Source organism: Crocodylus porosus, unplaced genomic scaffold (assembly GCF_001723895.1).
Source record: "Crocodylus porosus isolate Cpor-Errol unplaced genomic scaffold, CroPor_comp1, whole genome shotgun sequence".
Taxonomy (NCBI): Eukaryota; Metazoa; Chordata; order Crocodylia; family Crocodylidae; genus Crocodylus; species Crocodylus porosus.
In genome coordinates this window covers 1,968,686-1,990,967 of record NW_017728933.1, presented here as the reverse complement: position 1 = coordinate 1,990,967, position 22,282 = coordinate 1,968,686, and the positions used below count along the sequence as shown (strand labels likewise).

General features: G+C 42.1%; 1 protein-coding gene across 6 annotated transcripts in view; it reads right to left on the bottom strand.

Annotated features, from left to right (window-relative positions):
* LRRTM4 (leucine rich repeat transmembrane neuronal 4) overlaps positions 1–22,282 on the bottom strand; it is a 551,455-nt gene that overhangs the window by 321,623 nt on the left and 207,550 nt on the right. The window lies entirely within an intron of this gene.

Sequence of the window (22,282 nt, the reverse complement as noted above, 5' to 3'; positions counted from 1 at the left end):
CTAGATGCTTTTGGTGAGCCATGGGGGCTTTTGAGCACTCTTGCCCCCTTGATCCGTGTTGGGATTACCTCCCTTTGGGCTTGGAGGATCATCTCCTTCAGGAACGACTACTCTTCTTGGACTCCCAAGTCCCCCCCCCCCGGGACCTCAGTGCCTCCCCAATTAGTCTCCTTAGCTCAATGAAATCTCCCTCCTAAGTCCAGGGCTGCTGTCTTGCTGCAGGCCTTTGCCACCCTGCGCTGGATGGTGAATTCCTATAGGCAATGATCACTGTCGCCCAGGTGGTCGAGCACCCTCAGTCTCCTCACTTGTGGCCAGGACCAGGTCCAACAAGGCATCTCTGATGGGACTGTCCTGTAACACGGCTAGGAACCCATGTGAGTGGTCAGACCTGGCTGACTGCTCTTCCCAGCAAATGTCCGGATAGTTTATGTCACCCATGATAACCACATCCTTTGACTTACCTGCCTCCGTGAGCTGACCTGAGAATTCCCAGCTGAGCTCTTCTCCCTGGTTGGGAGGTCTATAGTAGACTCCCACCGTTAAGTCCCTTTCCCCCTGGCCCCCTTGTATTCTGACCCAGAGCACTTCAGTCTGCCCCTCCTCTGACCCAGTGCTGCTCACTGAGGATGTGAATTGTTGTGCCTTAGTCCTGAGTACCCAGTGATAACCTGGATGACCTTAGACAACACATTTCCTTCCTGTACCTCTCTTTCTATTCATTATTTGTCTTGATTCTAGATTGTAAACTCTTTGGGCGCGTCTAGACAAGTGTGCACATGCAGCACGTGGCACCTCAGACCTGTCAGCAACTACGCAAACTGCACGCACAGGTGTTTGCCACGCTGCTAATTTGCGGTGTGACAGGGGGTTTTTTGACACCAGGAGATCCTCATGTCAAAAAAACCTGTGCCCGAAAAAAGCAGAGTGGCACACATGGCAGCAGTGTGCGGCTGCCCAAAACCAGAGCCTGGTCAGCCAGAGCTATGCTCCGGCTGCCAGCCAGGCTCTGCATGCCTGGATCACTGCCACTGGAGCCCCAGGAGGCCCCCAGGACCTCAGGTAAGGCTGCTGGGGCCAGTCCAGGTACTGGCCCTGGCCTCCCCGACCTCATCCAGAGCATTTTTCCAAACACCTCATTAAGAAACAGTTCTTGCACCCAAAGGCCCCCATGTGCAGGGGTGTGCACCAGGGGAAAAAACCACCAGCATGAATTTGTGCCGCTGCTTTTTTCCCCCACAGCACTGCACAATACTGCTTATGGGGGCCTTTGCATGAACTGTTTCTTAAGTAGGTATTTGCACAGGATCTACTATGAGAGAGCGCTGATCTCAGATAGGCCTGTGCACATTAATACATCATCAATAATAACAGCAACAAAGCCTTGATCTTAACTGGGTGCTATACTAAAACTATAACATTTATAAGAATAATAAGCATCCGAAGTACATGAACATTTCTAGACCTTGGTGATCCTGTCCATGTTTAAAAGACTAGAGCAAAGGAAAAAAAATCAGTAAACAAACTTTTAATCCCTCTTATGGGGGCTTGCAGTAAGATTTGCAATTATTTTAACGACATCTTCAAACCTTGGGAATGAGTTATATGTTAAGTCAGTATTTCAGTTTCCTTCCATATATTTCTAGCTTTCTTAACTTGCTGCCTGTGGAATTTCACTGCTTTAAAGAGTCTGACATTAGAATGGCTGGAAGGTAAGAATGCATTTCTTTCCTGTCTGCTGAGGTCCATCAGTCACAGCATTGCTTATCCAAGGAACAGCAACTCCCTCTTTGGATTTTGGTACAGTTATAACTAATCTCTAAGAAATCCTTTGATGAAGAAACCTTCCTCAATGGCTGGTTTTTTTATCCTATGTATTTCCTGAAAAAAAATCATTCATATTCAGATACAAGCACAGAGGAGAAGTGAAGCGAATTACTCACTAATACATGGAATTTCAATCAGGTTTCAGAACCTGCCAAAGCACAGGGATACTTTTGGTTTATAATAGCTTATTGGATGTTGCCAATTGAAATTCTCAATCATTTTTAGCACTCTTAAACCTGTCAGCAGCATTCTGCACAGATCTTCTGATTGTCTGCTTCTTGTATACTTTTGGACAACTGGATATTGTTTTCATTTTGCTTGTGATGCCATGTTAGCTTATGTCTTCACCTTCCTTTCTGTGCTGGTATATGACTTACGGATCCAGGTTAGAGCTCCTTTTTTCAGGTTCCACAGGATACAATTAGGTGCATTCTCGTCTTTACAGTTTGTTGCATTCGCACATGCACAAAAGGTATATTTGTGTTTGTGTAAATATGATAGTATGAAGGCACCAAATGAGAGGTGCCGATTAATTAATATTGTTCTTGGAAAAAAAAAAACCTCATACACATACATAAATGAGCCAGAACTATTGTACATATATAAAATATGTGTTACATCCAAAGAACTCAAAGCACTTTACCGAAGAGGGAGATGTCTTTTCCAGAGGGAGAGTAGGAAGGAAAAGCCACCCTTTGTGGTCACTCTCCAAATAAGCCACTGGGGACTCATTCCTAGGGGGCAGCCCCCTTATTTATCAGCCCCTGCAGAAAGCAGGAACTCACTGCCCAACCACTTGTCCCTAGAGTCTAAATCTGACTTCTCAGACTCCAACCAAATCCCTAACACACCGCTTAACTGAAGGTGTAAGCCTGCTGACTTGCAATTTGAGGACCCACATGAAAGATGTAAATAAATTTATATAGATACAAAAAAACTTGGTACAGAGCATCTGCTCATGCCATGACTTACCTGAATATAAGGCAACCATGAGCTTTTGTTCTCACTTCCCTTGGAAGTCTTCTTGTAGTCAGCAATGCAGATAAGCTGATAGTTTTCTCCTGACCCTGCACAGCACTCATGTTAAAACAGGCCCTCAAGTAAACCCAACAATTTCTCCTGTCCAAAACATCCGGGGTCTCATCCAGTCTTCCCCTACAAGACTTCTTTTGTTAATTTGTTCTGTTTTCTTTTGCTGTCTCTGCAGCCTGTGGGAGCATATGTGAGCTAGCAGGCTAGCTCAGCTACTGATAGCAATGCAGCTCTGGTAGCCTGGAGTGCAACACAAACTTCCAGCTCGTATATTTATCCAGGTTCTCAGCTGTGTTTTGTAGCCTGTGCTAACCTCCATGCCACTGTGCACGTGCTGCTCACAGTACTTACAAGGTTAGAGCCAGCTCAGATAGGTTTGCATAAGCTGCAATGGCTACATTGGTCACAATGTAGAATTGCTCTTTGCCTTGCTGCTGGTAGTTTCCACCCTCTCCACTTTCTGTTCCCTTCAGAGAAGAGAAGGAAGGATAGTCTTCCAAAAATAAAAAAGGTGATGCATATTCAGTAGCTCCAAGCACCCACCCTGGTATCTGGTCCCGCAAAATGATGAGAGCCCATGGCAGACACACATAGACAGTATGCCGATATAGCAAATTTTCAGACTGACCATTTCATGATATCAAGCACAATTCATAGACTGTACAGAGCTTGAACCATCACCTAAAGGGCTCCAGTGGAGGAGCCAGCCTAGTGCTGGATCTACTGGACTGCACCATAAATACACACACATCTACTTAACACCCTATAATCTTCCTGTCATTCATAAACAGATGATACCCAGATGTCCTTTGTGCTTCCAATCAAGTGACCAGGCTACAGTTTCTAAAATGAATATTTATGCAAAGCCCAGTTATGAATGCCATGGTTTATAAAACACAGTCAGAAAGTATTATTTATTACTACAGGGCCAACAGTGTGTAGCACTTAACAGACAAGCATAAAGACAGTAAGACAAAGCCACATGGTCTAGGGAGACAAGGATGCAGATAAAGCAAAGGGGACAAACATGACAAAAGCAAGGTGGCGAGTGGTTAAGGTTAGCATACGTCTGAATAGTTTTACCATTTTACTTATTTCTTTATTAGAGTGGGGATTGGGAAGAAGGTTTAAGCATCCATCTAGGGTCAAAATCCAAAGCATAGTGAAGTCAAGAAGGCTCTGGACTTCACTGGGTTTGTTTTATCGCTAAGCTAATGTTTTGTGCTGAGGAAGGGGAGGTCTTGTGACTCCTGGAAGAAGCATGCTTTAAGGTAAAGGTCCTGTGTAGCAGACTGGATGGAGCAAGATCAGGAGATAGAGAATAAAATGGAAGAAGTGGTATTGGCTTCAGGCATTTGGGGCTTGGTCATGTAGGTGTTGTTGACCTATCCTCGTTCCTGGTGAGGCCAGTGGGAGCTATGGATCTAATAGGACTAGGCTGCTGCTGAGGAGGGTTTTTAGCCCAGCACAACTTTCTGATCCTGCCTTTGAACTTACTTTTATGAGTTTGCTTATCAAATACATCCCCGTGCCAAATTTTTAGGAGGAAAAAAGGAGACATTTTCTGGCTGGGGGTGTTTCCAGTGCGTTCTAGTCATGTCTATCATTGCTAAGCCAAGACATTGGCTAAAAGAGAGGGACTCGGGAGCATACATAATCACTTCCCTTCCCCTCCACCCCCCAAGACCTCATTACCAGATTTCTTTATTTGCCCTTGATTGTATTTATTCCAGAACGAACGACATATTGCAAAAGTCTGTTTTCTTATAGATACCTAGTTGACTGAACAAATCATTCTAATCAACAGCCATATGTCCCTTACAGGATTTAACAGAGATCAACTAAAGAGTATACATACACATTAATCAAGTCTTTCACAAAAAGTGTCTTTTCGTTGACCGTTTCCTCCCAAGTCTATGCAAGAGATAGAACACTCAATTCAATGTTAGTGTGATTGAAAAAAATTTCTTTACTACCTAAATAATAATACATTTAATGAGGCTTTTCTTTGTATTCCAGTCCTTCACTGACTTACAGAATGGGTTGTGGAAGTGCATGCATACTTATACTCTTTGATTGATGGGCTCTAACCACTGCTCTGAAGTATGACAAATTATTATTTCGAATGTTGCTGAGTTACAGGGTGAAATCCCGGATCTGCTGAAGTCAATGAACGCTTTGCCATTATAAGACCCTGCTGAAAAGACCATAAAATCTAAAATATACCAAGCCAGAAAAAATTTAGAAAAAAGGAAGCATTTCAATCCCTGTGTTCTAGGTAGAAAACTGAGTTACAGAGACATGCAGTGATTTGCACCACAGGGGCAGAGGTGGTTGAGAAATAGTTTCTTTTTTTGACCAAAATACCAACATGTGTGAAGAATTATTGGCTTCTAAATGTATGCGTGTGCACGCGTGCACAGATGAGTGTGTATGTTGCATGGCAAAATTGAAAACTAAAGATTTTCATTAAAGAACTGTTGCAAGTACTTCTACTTCATTGAAATGCTATTGACTCTAACAAACACATGCTATATTGGCAAATCTGGGACCAGTTTGCCACATGGCTGAGAACTGAGCATAGATGCCATGAGTCCCGTTCTAGTGTCTTAACCATAAGTTCATGTGCCCTCTCTGATATCAGTTAATCTCACTGCGAGAGTAATATGACTGTAACGGTTTAGTCATTTTGTACATAGGGAGGTGATTCACCCTTAAAACAAGATATTCAAGGATGTGATCAATGATCCCTATCAGTTGAAGTCTTCAAATCAGGACTGGCTCCCTCTCCTAAAAATATGCTTTAGTCAGACACCAGCTTCTGCACTCGATGCAGGGATAAACTGGGTGTAACTCTGGCTCGATGATACAGGCTTGGTACAGGATATGAGGGTTGATAACCTCCTGATTCCTTTTGCCCTTCAAATCTATCATCTGCATCAGGGTAACATGCCCTTTCTTTGTGTCTGCAGTAGATATAAGATATAATGGAAAATAATCTTCTATGGTTTTGGTTGCTACTGTCTCTATAAAATCTTATTGGGATCAGCAGCTGCTCACTGATCTATGATAGTCAAAAACTGAAGAATGGCACCAGCTCTTGAAAGCTAATAAACGTTTGTAGCCCAATAACAGCAGCAAAAGGTTAATCAATTTTTTGGGCTACAGAAGTTTTCTGCACATTGGGACTCAATATATTCAACAAATAAGGAAGAAAGACAAAGAAAAGAGCATCTGGAGATTGTGTTTCCATAGGCAAATTTCTACTAATCTGAAATTCCCAGTAACTTGCTTCCTAGTCTGATTTGTACAATTTGTGTTCCTACTGTGAGAACACAAGAGCCGCCTTCATTTCCCCATTTTACTGTGTGTGACATTCACAAGGCTTTTTAAATCAAAAGCCTAACGTGATTTAGATGCTCTGGGAAAGAAAATGATAATGCTGGCAAAAGGAAAGTATTAGAAATTTACATTAAAATCTCGCAATTTTGCTATATTGCAGAAAATCACTGGGATGGGGCAGCACCTGTGTAGCAAGTCTCCATTACATCCGAGTATAGTACAGACATTGTAAAAAGGGCAAAATAGGTAGCTTACATCAAGACAAAGCAATACACTTCAGGCAGGCTCATACAGTCGGAGCAAAACAGATGCAGGAGGTGTTTGTTTAGGCTCCAGAGCGAGTAAGTGGCATGAAACCCCAACCAAAAGTGCAGCCCTACAATGCCAGTCACCTTTTATAGGAGCAAAGGCCCTGTTAAGGGACTAAGTGCCATTTAGTGGAAATTGGGCACCTACTTCTCCTTTGTCTTTGAACGTTTCCCCTGGAATGATTTTTCCAAACTGATCCAATAAGTTAGTAGAAGATGGTCATAGAAGCCAAGTCTACCAGGTTCAAATCCAGCTGCAGCCCACAGACCATGATGCTCCCAAAATCCACACGCACGAGATGCACAGAAAGAGTAGTTGAGCTTCCTTGGTAGCATATCACCATTCCTCAACTGGGTTTGAACTCAACTGAGTCCTTCAGGAGGTAATTGGGGAAGAAGGGTGAAGGCTGGGTAAATCTATGGGGGCAGGTAGCGGGATTTGGATCAGGCCAACGGTAAATGCACACTGTCCTTCTCCTCACCTTGGTGTAAAATCCCCAGAGATTATAATATATCCCAATGCAACACTGCCTCTACCACCTCAAGTCCTGCAACAACTCATCAGTATAAAACAGCTGGAACTGCAATGTTACTCCTTTTTCTTTTTTTCCATTGAGCTCAGAAATAGCAGGTTCACCAGAATGGGGCCTCTAGTCTGGAAGTAGAATAAAAGTGAGCTTCAGGGGGTTTCAGGAGCCCTAAGCAAAGAGGTAGGAAATAGGAAAGGGAGAGTGGCTCAGCTACAGCTGTAATAAAGAAAGCCTCATTCACCCAATAGATTCGTGCAATGATTTCTTCTCAAGTGCATTCAGCATGATAGATATTGGTCATCTGACTTACCAACTAAAGACTGTTCACTCATTTTCATCTTGACCAAAAAGGGGGAATCTATGGTTCAGTTTTCATTTGAATAATTAAATCATAGTTTTGCCAGCTCAGAGCACTTTCAAAACCACTATAGTCAGCAGACTGAAAGCTTCATTGCGTGTGGTTTCCATCACATCACTCCTCCCGAGCTGGTAATCAGTGCCCCCAGCTATCCTCTCCCTGGTTTAGATGAAAAGCTATGGAAAATTATATTCCTCTGCACACTCTGAAAGATTCATAGGTAACTTAATGGAAGGGGCTTTAACTCTTCAACAGCTGAAAATGTACCTCTTTGTTTTCATCTTCTCCTCCTGGCCGCTCTAAATTGTGCCAGTTAATAATGGCCTAAATTGGCAAAGAACGATAATAGTAGCAGCCAAACAGTCTTTTATATGGGCAAGGTACTCTGATCACGCCCCTGACTTGGGAAACTCCAAATTGGTCAGTCAAACCCACTTTAGGGTTACTTTGCACCAATGGAGCAGTAAAATAGGCCATGATAGAAGGCTAAGATCTAACCTTATGTTTTATTGTGAGTTCAAGCCCAAAGCCTTGGCAGAACATGACGTGTTACATTGCTTGTCCCTGTGATGTTTATTCACAGATCAGTACAGTATCTAACAGAACTAGGTGGGCATGCCAGTGCAACAGGTTTGGGACTCCTTACACACCTATGCAACAGTGCCTGCAGAAGGTGGTTGTGCACAGGGATTTACAACAACCTGTATATAAGGCTTGCTAACTATGCTGCAAGCACCTTGCAGAGTACTCTCATATATTCTAGCTGGAGTAATATAGCAAAAACAGATACAGCCAAAGGCCAAGGGGGAAATTTTGCACAACCCCCATGCAAATCCAACCCACTCAGCTTCATTTACCTCTAGCACTGTCCCTTGCTTGGTAAGGACAATGAGGATGACTGTCAGTACTATTTGTTTCCATTTATCCACTATTATATTTCAGATCCCTTCTTAGGTTGAGGCCCAGCTCTTGCCATAGGGAGAGTTGTGGTACCATATGATTATACTGGAAAATAGAGAACTCTAATTTCAGGAAGGGACTGAAGAAAGGAAGGAACCGAGCTTGAAGATTGCAGTCTGGAGTCTTCCTTTTTGATGCATGAACATGGATAACCTGCCTGTGAAGCCCTAAACATCAGTTCTACCCATCATACAATTTGTCAAATTAAATAGATAAAGTTGACCCTGAATATAATTTGCCTCATCTTTGCATAATGTCAAAAAAAGCGCATGGTAATTGCTGAGTCTTTAAGAATGGAACTGTTGATTATTTCAGGACAATCAAGTAACAGCTGAGAAATGGAGTCTGAAATGGGAAGGGCTGTGTCACATGTACAGTTTAAACAATAGTGGTTTTGATTGTCATTCATACCAAATTGCTGCAGGGGGAAGGGGAAAGAACTATTTATAACCTGCCAGTCTCAAGAAACTACAATTATGATGATTTAATTAACACAGAGAGAAGCTTCAGGCAGTCACATCACTCTAAATTTAAAAAGTAACACATTTTGGGGCCAAGATAATTTAAAACATTAACAAATGCTAGTTGAACCAAGGCAGGAATTGGATGGCCCTGTTGGTTTCTTCTAAATAACCTATCAAAGCACAAAAATAATCAAACGGATATGTAGTAAAAGATGAGAGCGTTGAACAATCATTTGGTAGGAGGAGTGGAATTTTACTAAGAACTAAATTAGAAGACAAGGAAAAACCCACCACAACAGAGAAATATCAGGAGATATTGGGGTTAGGAAAAAATGAGGAGCAAGGCAGTTCAAGTGAAACGTGCCTTTGTGTAAAGGACTTGCTCACGTTTTACATGCTGCTCAGGACTGAAGAGGCCTTGTGTAGGCCCTCTGCTCAGGAGTCAAATTATACCCTGTGCACATGAATATTGTGGGGTACAGGATAAAGTGGACATCATGCAAGACCCATAGGCAGTGTTCAGGCAAAGACAGTAGAAGGGGACACTAAAAGCATCAATGCCAATCCTGGTGGTGCCACTGATTTGCTGTGTGACCTTGAGCAAATCCCCTTTTTTGCCTCTGTTTCCCTTGGCTTGCTAGGTTTATCAGTTCCTTAGGCCTCTGATAACGTGCTTGTACAGCGCCTAGAACCATGATTTAAGCTGGGGTTGTAAGTTGCTATTGACATATAAATGATTATAATATTACACTGAGCTTTGCAGAGTGCCTAAACTCATTATCTTTTTTTGTTTGTTTTTTTACCTATCGACTCCTATTGCAGGCTGGTTTATCAGATTCAGTAGCATATAGGAAATCCCTTTTTCTTCTGTAGTAAAGAACTTCAATCTGTCAGTGTGCTTGTTTACTGAAATGAGTAGCATTTACATCAAGTACAATCAGGTTTCAGGCAGAGTGTTCATTATTTTTCTCTTGTTTTTTTTACATAATGACCAGTTGAAGGTCAAGATCTCCTTTTCTGCAGTGGATATTTATATCTGCATGCAATAAGAATGTAAAAGATGCTCCTCTGACAGACGGTGCGTTGAATTTAGCAAAAATCTTTGTAGCTTGTATAATACACGGGCTGTGCCTATTGCAGCGAAGGATACACAAGAAGTTAACTCGCGCAACTCACCAAAAACATAGCATATAATGGCGACACTTAAAAACTTCCTCGTTTTTGACTCTGACAGGTAATAGTCCTTGAATGTTCTTTAAACTCACACTGAGAAAATGGATTTTTTTTGTAATAAAAAAATAATATTTTTAAATAAAAAAGAACTCACAAGTTCCAGTAACACAATCAAAACTCATTTGTCAAATTTACATTTGTCTTCATTTCCTTCTCTCACACACTCAGGATACTTATTCACTGACCATACACAACAGTAAAAGTCCCTACAAACTAATCACACTATTTCTCCCACAGGCTGAGAATGAGGAGAGAGACTGCTATTTTAATTTCTATTTTTAAGTACTTGGAAGGCATTCAGATAGTATAGTGAGGGGAGACTTTAGAAAAGACTACCAGTCCTTTATTACGAGGCTATGGACGAATGGTCAAGTTAATGCAAGTAACAGAGGTGGGGATTTACTGCAGAACAGTAAGTTTTGTGGGCACGTGTTAACTGTCCATATGCTCACAGTTACCCTGCAGTAACTGAAACCAAAAAAAGAGCAGCTCAACCCATGGTTTAGCTGTCTCTTACTATGGGGCACCTGTAGACGCAAACAGTTACCACACTGCAACTATCGTGCAGTAAGTCCATGTCCCCTGTTAACTAGCATGCAGTTGATTGTTTCTCGGTACCAAAATAGTGATTCTCAACCAGGGTTTCATGAGATCCTGCTAAGGGTGCCACTCAATATTAGCACTGTTCAGTGTGCAAATACCTAATCAAGATGAACCCAGAGATTTCAAACAGGATCCATAATGTCAAAACTATTTTGACCTGTAGTGGACTTTCTGAGTTCTTTGCAACAGAAGAATTATTCTATTACAGTATTTTTCCATAGCCAAAAAAACAAATGGCAGCTAAATGCTGGTATTTTCCAAAGGACATGTTGAGTCTAAAACCACTGCTCTAATATTATTATATGGACTGTGCAATGCAGGAAACCATACTAGACAATCAGATGAGTCTTTAAATCTATTAGTTTATAACAGTGGTGTTCAACCTTTTGGTCCCCACGAGCTGGATGAGTGGTGCATGGCCAGTCTGCGGGTCAGATCCCTCACAAGGTTGGTGTGTGAGGTTGTCGTACAGGGTTGGATCCCACATAAAGCCCCGCGCTGCCTTGACCCAGCCCTGCATGTCTGGATTGGGCCTTGCACCTTCTTGGTCTGGTCCTGCATGCCTGCACACCCCATCTAGCATGCAAGGCCATGCTCTCTGGGCTCCCCTTCGGTCCAGATAACAGGCAGCAGGGGAGAGGCAACTAATGTAGCCACTGCTCCTGCACTGGCCATTTTCCGGACCAAGGGAGCCCGGCAGGTTGGACAATATAGCTCTGCAGACCCAATCAGGCCCACACGCCAGGGTTGAACACCCCTGGTCTGTAAGGTTTTTAACAAGTTTCTGTGTTGTTTCAAATAATGTGAAAACTTTTTCAAATGCTGCCTAAGGTCAACCTTGCTTCCCCTGGTTTGTCTGAAAAGTATTCAGGAACGTGGAGTGGATGGGACGTATGGCTAGTTAGAAATGATTTGAGTGAGATTAATGAATTCAAGAGAAATTGGATGAATGAAATCACACTGCTGTTCAGCATCCACAGATGTTTACCTGAAGATGGGGGAGGAATAAAGACCAAATGAATGGGCGCTTACCACTTCCCTGCCTTTTTTTTTTTTAAAGCAAAGAGGCCTTGCGAATGGAAGGTAACAACTTTTTTTCCCCCTTCTCTGCCTTTTGTCTGCAAGCTTCACTTAAGACTAGTCATTATCTCTTTACAGCAGGTGGTACTGTAAAGTAAAAGCAGGCTGTTGAGTCGAAATGAGCAGGTTGTTCCAACCCATACGCTTCAATCTAAAAAGCAGCAATGAGATAAGTATGAGACAGGTCAACCTTTTTCAGGCACCCTGGTTTAATTTCTGCAGCTTAGGTATTTATAGTCCAAACAGTTTATTGTACCAAGTGCTAAATTTTCTACATGTTCTGTGCTGACTGCTATGAATACAGACCCAGAGGGTGGGAAAGAAGTGGAGTTGTAATGGATGAAGCAAAGTTATTCAAATGCTTCTCTTGAACTTCTTGGAGGCCAGTACAGATCAAAATTTATCTGGCCCTGGTTCAGAAGTGGATGTAGCTAGGGCAGCAGAACAGTGAGAGGGGAAAGAAGAGGACTTGACGCCAGAGATAGTTATGTAAGAAAGAGATGACTGGGGCAGTGTCTGGTAAAATTGCAAGAGCACAGAAATTGGGGCTGATGCAGCAGAAGACAGGATCATAGATTCAGGTAGGGCAGAATTATGTATAGTATTGTAACCGAGAATGCAAGTATTATGTTAATGCAAATAAGAGTGATGACTAGCATGATGAGGCTGGACTGTTTGCATGATAATAGCACTAGCAAAGCGCACCTGAGATTGGGGCCTCAGCAAACATACAGGGACAGAGCTGCAGCTGTAATGCTGCAAAGAGCTTACAGTCTTAATAACCAGGACAGGCAAAGATGGAAGAGGAAACAGTGATGTGGTGAATGGAAACAACCTTTTGCAAAAGTAAAATCAAAGAAGATAACTCAGTCCTTGCTTTTTCATCTCAAACTCCTTATGGTTTGGGGGCGCTGATTTCGGTCTCAACCCTCCTTGAATCCACCGACGTGAATAAACATCAATCTCATTTAACTGAAAAAGAACATGGGTGACTGTAAGTGTGTTGTAGACCAAAGAAATACTTCTCTCTCCCTGTGTCTACTGCCTACGATGTTGCTGAAAGAAGCTGAATTTTTAACAGCTTTGGAGAATTGGAAAGGTGGTCTCTGAATGTTTTATTAGTGGCTCCTCCATCACTCGCTTGATCAAGTTGTGTCTTCTCCCCATACCTCAGTTTTCTCTTATGGGAAAAATGCTACTTACCTGAAGTAAAATGTTTAAACATCTATAGATAAAATGTGCTGTGTAAAAGGTAGGTAATTATATAATAATGTCACTGAACAGATACAAGATGGAAAGAAACCTTTTTGAGTATCAGTACAAAGTGCTGCCAACAAGCGTCTATACTTTCACTAAAAGGTGACCTTCCCATTATCGGTCCAGTCTTCATGGCACGCAGAAAAAGGACCCTTCCATGCCAAGTGTGGCATCATTTGTAGACAGAGCAAATTTATACTTAATCCATAGTCTTGACTGGGATTTTAATATTGTAAGTGATATATATACATATATATAAAAAAAAAAAGACTGGGGATTTTTTATTTTAATTCCATTCTTTTGAAAACCTTTTCACGTAATGTTTAGAGAGCAATATCATAACCCCGTTTCAGTGTTTTTCCTCCCCCTCTGAGCTAAGGTTTCTAACCAGTTCTGATTCTACTATTTGGGACTGTTGTTTAGGTGAGGCTGCCTTAATATTAGAGGGACAACCTTAAACCACAATTTTTTCAGGAGGATTTTGTAGTTATCTAATACCTACTAAGTTGCCATACCTTAGCCAATGGCATTTAAGTTTATCCGATGAAATGTAAGCAGCAGCCAGTACCCGTTAAAATGGGTGACTTGTACCAGTTAAAATTTTCCAAGTGAGCCATTAAATGATGTAGGGAATTCATGCAGAGAGAATGTGCTGTGGTTAGTGACTGATTACCAATGATCAATAGTTTCTGGCCTTCTCTCTGTATGGTTTTGCATATGGAATGACTCCTTTTTCAAGAGCAACCTAGCAGTAATACTGCTAATGTCTCCACCAGGAAGACCTTTCCTTTTTTCATGCTTTCTCACTGCAGTTTAACAATATAAGCCAACCTACATATTGCATGAAGAAGATAGCATTCCTTATTCCCTATTCCCACCTCAGTCCTATAAAAAGCTGAAGACTTGCTGCTGAGAGCACTGGCTGCAACTTCTAGGGTTTTGCTAGCAACTGAATCAAACAGGCCCTTGGTACATAGGAAAATCTACAAGTAATCTAGCATATTTGGCTGCAGCACAGGCAGATGTGATAAAAGCTGATTAGTGTCTAAAATGTGTACTGCTGCTACCCATCTGAGTTCAGTTCTAAAATGCCTGGCTTGAAATGACCAAGTAGCAAGAAGTCAGTTGTGCTATAAACGCAGATCGTTTTATCATACAGGAACGTACAGGAACGTTTTATGTCAAAGAATGTATAGTATGTATAATAAGACAGGAGACCAATAATCTCTTTACCCTGGACAACTCTTACTTGTAGCTCATACAACCTAGATGCTGCAGGTAACATGCATCTAAATTAATATAAATGACATGAACACACCCATTCTTTACTATTCATTCTGTCCAGGAGGAGCACATACCAACTGCAGATGCTTCCTCAGCCTGACAAAGGAAGGGAATTTATACCGGAAAGCTTGGAAAGAAGATTTTTTCTAACTATTTGAGTTGGTCTAATAAAAAGATACCAGATTTACACAAAGAGCCTTGTCTGCTCATGAACACGCACACATACACACACAAATCACATTGCCCAGCCCTAATGTAGTGTTAGAATTTTTAGTGGGGTTCTCAAATTCCTCTTGGATGGGCAAATTAACCAATTAGTGGTATATTGCAAAGTGCTCCTTCGTGCTCTCTTCTAGCAGGTATCTCAGAGAAGCCTGCAGAAAAGTGCATGCGTCTGGAACGCTGTTGCTGAAAGGCAAGTTATACCAACCTGCTGCCACAGCTAGACTGCTTCCAGGACCTGAGCTAGCGTAGGTGTGTCTGCATTGAACTGCATCGTGCAGTGAAGACAAACCCTGAGCACAGGGGGGGAATCAAGCGCACTAGCGTGTTCAGGGAGGAATGAAGCCTGGATAACATTTCCAGTTTCAGGGAACTTGTCTTCCTTCAACACATGTTGAAAGGGGGAACAAATGAATACCTTCCACAGCTTTCACCCTTCCCTGAGCACTCTCCCTCCTGGTACAAGGGGTAAAATTGATTATTTATTTAGTTTGGTTAAAATACTGACAGTGCATCACCGAGCTGCAACAGAGGAAAAGGAACAGGGGCAAGAGAAAAGGAGGAGAGGGATGAAGAAAGCAAATTGCACCTATCACAATTCAACCAATGCAGGCGTTTTTCCTGGATCCCCGGCAATGATTATAATAAGAGTACAAGTACTTTTCTCTTGTACAAAGGTTATACAATTCAGCATCCTAGCTGTTCTATCAGTCCTTACTATGTATAACACTAACTGTGGTTCTTCTAGTGCTAAGTGGCAGGAAAAAAGAAAGAGGTGATTATAGGGAGGAAAGCATATCAATTACGCTTCGCAGCCTACTGCTGGAATTTTCAATAAAAGAAGGGTAGGAGTTAGTGTAATTTGAGAGCTGCATGTTATTTAATTATCATCCTCTGAATGATAAATAATGACAAGAGCTTAATGAATATGACATGATTAGAAGAAGGAGGGCTAGCGGTTGCAGCACTAACATGATTTGTGAAATGCAGATTGCTCTACCACTGATTTCTTATTTAGTCTCTGGCAAGTCCCTTAGCCCCCCTAAATATGTCTGTACTGCCTCCCTGCTGAGGCCAAGACGATGCCAAGCCCTGGTTGCTCATTCTCTTTCTGCATGCACTCCAGCCTGGAAAATAGGCAGCACAGATGTCTTAAAGAGGTCTTGAGGCTCTCTGTCTCGGCGAATCTGAGAACAATGTTGGGACTTGTGCTAAGGACCCTTCTGACCCACACGGCCAGCTTTGGACATACACTGAGCAAGAGGGAGCGGATAGGTCTCATTTCTTAGCTGTCAACTCTGGTTCAGCACACAGCCATGGCATCTAACTCAATTCCATATCCATGAAATGGGGAGAAAGTCTCTTCCCTGCCTCACTGAGTTTTGTGAAAATTATATAACTTCGGGCATTCAGCTGTTACAATAATAGTAACAGTCTGCTCCAAGGAGCACCACGAATGAAAAATGGGTGATGTCTCTAGTAACAGGGTATTTTCCTGGGGGGAAGAGGGAAGCAGGAGTCTGCCATACAATTCCAGCATCGCCACCCACATTTATGCCATCGTAAGCTGTCCTCCACACTTAAACCCACCAATGTTACATGCCCATAGTTTTCATATTTAACTTCATATTTTTATAATAAGAAACACAAAGTTTAGAATGGAAGGCAAAGAGCCTTAAATTTACAAGGTCTCAGGGGCACCCGGAAATTTAGGCTGGATTTTCAGAAGAGCTCAGTTTCCATTCAGGCACCTAACCAAAGGTGCAGCAAGCTTTTCAAAATGGCTAAGCAAACTGCAGCTAAATTTTCAATACCCAATATGCAATCCTGCCATTAACTTATATTTAAATGGGAACTGAACTGAAAATATGACTTTTCCTAAGGGCGCTAAGCCTTCTAAGCCCCTACATACATTTTACTATAGCTACTTCCATAGCATACTTAGTAGCAATGCCTACAACTGCAACACATATTAAGGACCCTCCAAGATTTACTCTGTCCTTTGTCAGGCAGACCTCTCATTGGTTTAACCTTCAGATCATCTACCTGACACGGTGCCTAAAAGTATACACATAAACCAGCTCTCATTCGTCAAAATGTTTTTGTCAGAAATATTTTGTTGATGAGAAGCCATGTTAAATTTTCTCCTTAGTTGGTTCCTGCCTGCGGATACAGAGCTACAAATGAAGCTGCATCATTTTCACCCTTGGTGTTGATACGATCAATGGAGAAAATGGCAGCCTATGCAGAATTGGGAGCAAAAACAGGGATACTCAACAGTGTAAAAGAAGAATCACGGAAGCGAATCCTCATGGCGCTCCATGACCGGTGGCGTCCCCCAAGGCTCTGTCCTTGAACCGGTTCTCTTTAACAGCTTTATCAACAACGTGGACATTGGTGTCAGAAGCACACTGGATAAGTTCATCAATGACACTAAACTTTGGGGCATAGCATCCACACCTGAGGACAGGCACTAGGATCCAGGCTGACTTGGATAAACTTAGTAAGTGGGCAGATACAAACGTGATGATATTCAATACTGATAAATGTAAGGTACTCTGCCTTGGGGGGCGGGGGGGACAAAAAACAAAAACCTGCAGCATGCTTATAGGCTCAGCAGTGCTACGCTTGCTAGCAGCACTGCTGAAAGAGACTTGGGGGTCATGATTGACCACAAGACGAATATGAGCCACCAATGCGATGTTGCAGCTGGTAAAGCAAGCAAAACCCTGGCTTGCATCCAGAGACACTTCTCAAGTAAATCCCAGGATGTCATCCTCCCACTGTACTCGGCCTTGGTGAGGCCGCAGCTGGAGTACTGCATCCAATTCTGGGCTCCACAATTCAAGAAGGACGTGGAGAAGCTCGAGAGGGTGCAGAGGAGAGCCACGCGCATGGTCAGAGGGCAGGAGAACAGGCCTTTATGAAGAGAGGCTGAGAGCCATGGGACTCTTCAGCCTGGAAAAGCGCAGGCTCAGGGGGACCTGGTGGCAGCTTATAAGTACATGAGGGGTGTGCATCAGGATCTGGGGGAATGTCTGTTCACCAGAGCTCCCCAAGGGAAAACAAGGACCAGTGCTCATAATCTCCTCCAAGACCGTTTTAAGCTTGACATAAGAAACAATTTCTTTACTGTCTGAGCCCCCCCAAGACCTGGAATAGGTTCCCTCCAGAAGTGGTGCAGGTACCTACTCTGGACTCTTTCAAGAAACACATGGGTGCTTATCTTGCTGGGATCCTTTGACCCCAGCTGACTTCCTGCCCCTGGGGCAGGGGGCTGGACTTGATGATCCTCGAGGTCCCTTTCAGCCCTAACGTCTATGAAATCTAAAAGCAAGACACCTCAATGCATCATGCCTATCCTCAGACATTTCAACAGATGTTAATTATCTAGCAAAGCAGAAGATCTCCAGCCCCATCTGGAATAAGATCACCAATGCACCTTGTCTGCAGGGTCACCTCCCTTACCCCATTCCCCTCTGAGCACCCCCATTTATTTGCCACTCTCCTTCAGTCCCATTTCACCAAGCCACTATTCCCTCCTTAATCATCTTTGCTAAGAGAAGGAAATGCAGAACAAAATTAACAGGGCCGTTTGTTTTTAAAGCCTCCATGTTATTCCCTCATCTATGTTTCCTGTTTTCTCTGTGTTCTAGGATCCTGTAAAGACAAATCCTTACCATGTACACTTCAGTGGTCCCACTGAAGTCAAGTGCACACAAGGCTCTTTGCAGAATCAGGACATTCAACTTTAAGATCTTTGGGCCAGAGAGTGTCTTAACATGAGCCTTATACAAAACGATGCATGCTGTCAGGGCTTAATAATTAACTAATAAATGTCACTACTGCCAACACTTCCTTAGTCGTACAGGGAACAGATCTATAGTTTCTCAGCAGGGTTTTTGACATTAGAGTCCTTCAATGTTTTATCTCCTCCTACTGGTGTGCGAGGAAAAGGTGGATGAGCATAATACAACGTGACTGATTTAGCATGCATGAATGTAAGTAATGACTGCCTTGTTTTTGGTCTCAATGAAAAAGCTTAGGACCGTCAGGCACAGGATGCTTTCCTGTCTGAACAGGCGGCCTTATTTGCCAAACATCGAAAAGTGGTTAGATTAAAAAGTGAACTTGTAAAAGTGGCAACTCAAAGCTCATGTCAATTGTATCTTGAAAGGTTTTGCTTCAACTTCTCAGTTTACAAGGAAAAAAGATCACATTTTGTTTGTTTGTTGGAGGGTTTGTTATTCTTGTTATTTTATAGCTTTCATCCTGCAAGGCAGTAAGCAAGCAAACTTCCACTTGAAGGAAGGAAGCGTCTTTTTAGCAGGACCCCATCTCAACACACCGCTACATAGTACACATCAATATACATGCATGATAGTATACTTTGGTTGATACCAATAATTGCCTTTTGACTGCGGTCTGAGCACTCATGCAAATAAGTGAGAAAAATGCAGATTGCATACAGGCATGTACACAAGTAAAGTAAAGTAGCTGCAGTTTGCTAAGAGAAAAGCATGAGCCAAAATCATAAGCATGCCGTTATTTAGCAAGGCTTGCCAGTAGACTAAATAGAACATGATGAGCCAGGTGCAGTGATTATGATACCACTGATGCCAATGGATTTACACCCATTTACAACTAGTCTGAATTTGGCTCTATACCTGCGTTGCACAGAGTCATTCATAAAGCCCAGTTTGTAAATACAGGCATATAACTTACTTCCGTCACTCTCTTATTTGCAAGGTCATGCCCTGGTTCAGCAAAGCTCCTTAAATGCACACATTGCTTTAAGCAGATGACCAGTCTCCCTGAAGTCCAAGTTGCTCCTTATATGCTTGAGTGTCATGTTAAGCTGGAATCTAACCAAGAACCTATGACGCACTGTTTCAATTCCTGTTTGGCATGAGAAAATGGGGGGTTTGGGTATAAAATTTAGCCTGGCCCTTTTAACCACAAAATCTACATGGGGGAAGAAACAGGGGACCCCCACACAGCCCTAGTCCATGTTTAGGAATCATCAACTATCTCTGTCTTCCATTGATAAAACATTCAGGAACTTTCCACTGGTTATAAATGGAAAGGTTAGTTAAATAATCATTTCTTTCCTGCTGCCCACATATTTTTCAAACAATGAGATGGTTGCTTTTGCATCTGAAAAAATAATACATAGGAAGGATTTTTGAAGACAGGCAATGATTTAAAAATGAAAAAGTAGAATCAATAAAAAGTTGAGCAACTTCAGTGCGTTCTTAAAAATACTCGAGAACTTGACCTTCTTTTACCTCTAAATCTTTCTTCTCTGTGAAAGCTGAACAATGAATGAGCCAGCCAGGGCTGCTGAAAGATGGACCCGAGTTATGTCTCTCTCTCAGAAAATAGGAGTCCTCTCAGAAGTATGTCGTTCTGAGTACATTAATTATTAATAATGATATGTTCCATTTCCCCTTTTCCCCAGTTATGAAACCTTTTATTGCTGAAGATACTGAGGAAGATTCTTTTCCAATTTGTAAGTAGTGTACAGTGCATATCTATCCTTTTAGAAGTTGAACCTGGTAGCTATGGAGATGAAGAATGTTAAATCCAAGCTGAGGATAGTATTTTAGTAGGGGCTTATGGATGTTACACGAATCTTCAACGATCAAGTGCTTTAATGTCTTTTTAGGTCTTCTGTACTAATAGACAAGGTATACTAAATCATCATGGAAATACGGGGTTAACTTTCCAGCAGGTGCACATACAGTCTGTGGCCTCCATCTAGCAGATATTTATACATGGGCTTAACTTTACTCACATGAATAGACCCACTGAAGCAAATGCTTATTATTTAATACTTGCATTACAGTTGGGTCTGGAGACATCAATGCCCCACTCTGCCAGGTGCTGTACATGCAGTTAAGGGAAGGCAGGTCCCTCCCCCAACAATTTACAAATCAAATATCAACTGGCTAGGAAACAGGGGAAATAATTATCAGCATGGAAAGCAGTGGTGACAGAACACCAGTTGGCAGCCATTCTCATGCATATGGGAGACACTAGGGAAGACGCGAGTTTTATGGAGAGATCTGAGAATGGGGCTGTTTGAGCAAATAACATTAACTTGACCATATGTGTCTGCAAACTTGTGACCCTTGGCAATCATGTGGAGTCAGCCCTTTCAATCGTTGAAAGAAAAAAAAAATAGATTCTTCCCCTAATTCTACAGTCAGATTCCCAACCTAGCTCCACTGAGATCATATGGTGCCGGTGCATACTTGGTCCTTCTATCAAATTCATGTTTGCAATATGCCTGCAGTCGCAACATTACTTCTCTGGGCCACTGACACCTGCAACATTGCTTAAGATCAAAACTACCACTCTGCCCACGAAAGAAAAACAAAAAAACAGACTAACCTGGTAAACACTTCCCCACTTGGTTCTTACATGCCCTGACTTCCTAGATAGATAATCTTAGAACAGATGAAATCTCATTTTATCCAGAAATCTAAAGGGAAAATAAATTCAACTCCTGCTTACAGAAGTACAGTATAAACCTAAAATAACTCCACTAACTTTGGCAGAGTTACTTTAGGTTCAGAATGGTGCGAGAGAGCAGAATTCACCCTGAGGAGTCTAATACGGTAAATTCGAGTGCTTGTCCAAAGTTAAAACTACAGGACAGAACCATGAATCTGCACTTCTCCAATGCACCCATGACATTTATTTAGCACCTGAAGTGCTTACACATGTAATTTGCAGGAATTACAGAGTCTGATCTCAGGTCAGGTACACAGACATACTAATGCAGGTAATGGAACTGTGCTGACTTCAACTAGTAATTTAGCTAATAATATAGATCACCCTGTCCTTCTTAAGAGTGTATCAGAATCCATTTAAAGAGGTGTCAATTTCTAATTAAATACGTTTATATTAAATTTCCCGTATTGTGCTCTTTGCTGCTTACGTCTGAACTTGTATCATTTGTGAGCATGCTAGTATTCAGCTAGCCCAGCCTTTTAAATCCACAATAAGGTTTGCACATTTATTGTTAAAGGCCATATTGCACTTGCCATCTTTTATAACTAACATCAAGAAGTACAAATGGTCTTAAAACCTAACTTGAATGATCTTTCTTAGCAAGGCAATCAGTTGTAAACAGATGCTCAGATAATGTCTTCCCAGCAGATGACCTTTATGGCAGCGTCACCACGGCCTGACAGTCTCATTATCTTTAGTCTCAGATTAAGGTCAATATTGGTCTGGAGAAAGTATGCAATATAACCCCTCTTTTTTACTACCCCATGGTAAAACACATACCTTTTTATTCAACTGCCATGATCACACACTAATTACAGATATTTTCAAACCTTAAATAACTTCAGACATATAGCATCTTCTGTGCATTAAGGCCGTGATCCAAAGCCTCTTAGTGGTCATTCCACTCAGTTAATGGATTTTGATTCATTCTTTAGGGATGTGATTCTCCTCCGAGTTCTGCTGGTGTAAATCAAAGGGAATCTCACTGAAGCTAATGGAGCTACACTGGATTAAAAAAAAGCAAAACCCAAGAGTGACAAGAGGAGGAGGTCTTTGGGGTCACACTGATACCAGAGCAAACCCAAAGCAATTCCACCGAGTTGTTTTTTTCTGTACCACTGCTGACAGCAGTACCATACCTTAATTCACACTACTTCTGGTGGCAATGACAAGGATGTGCAAGGTCACTTATGTTCAGCAGGGATATTGCTGTAAGCAAGTTAAACACAAAACACAAACATCTACTTTTTATCAGGCTCCTTT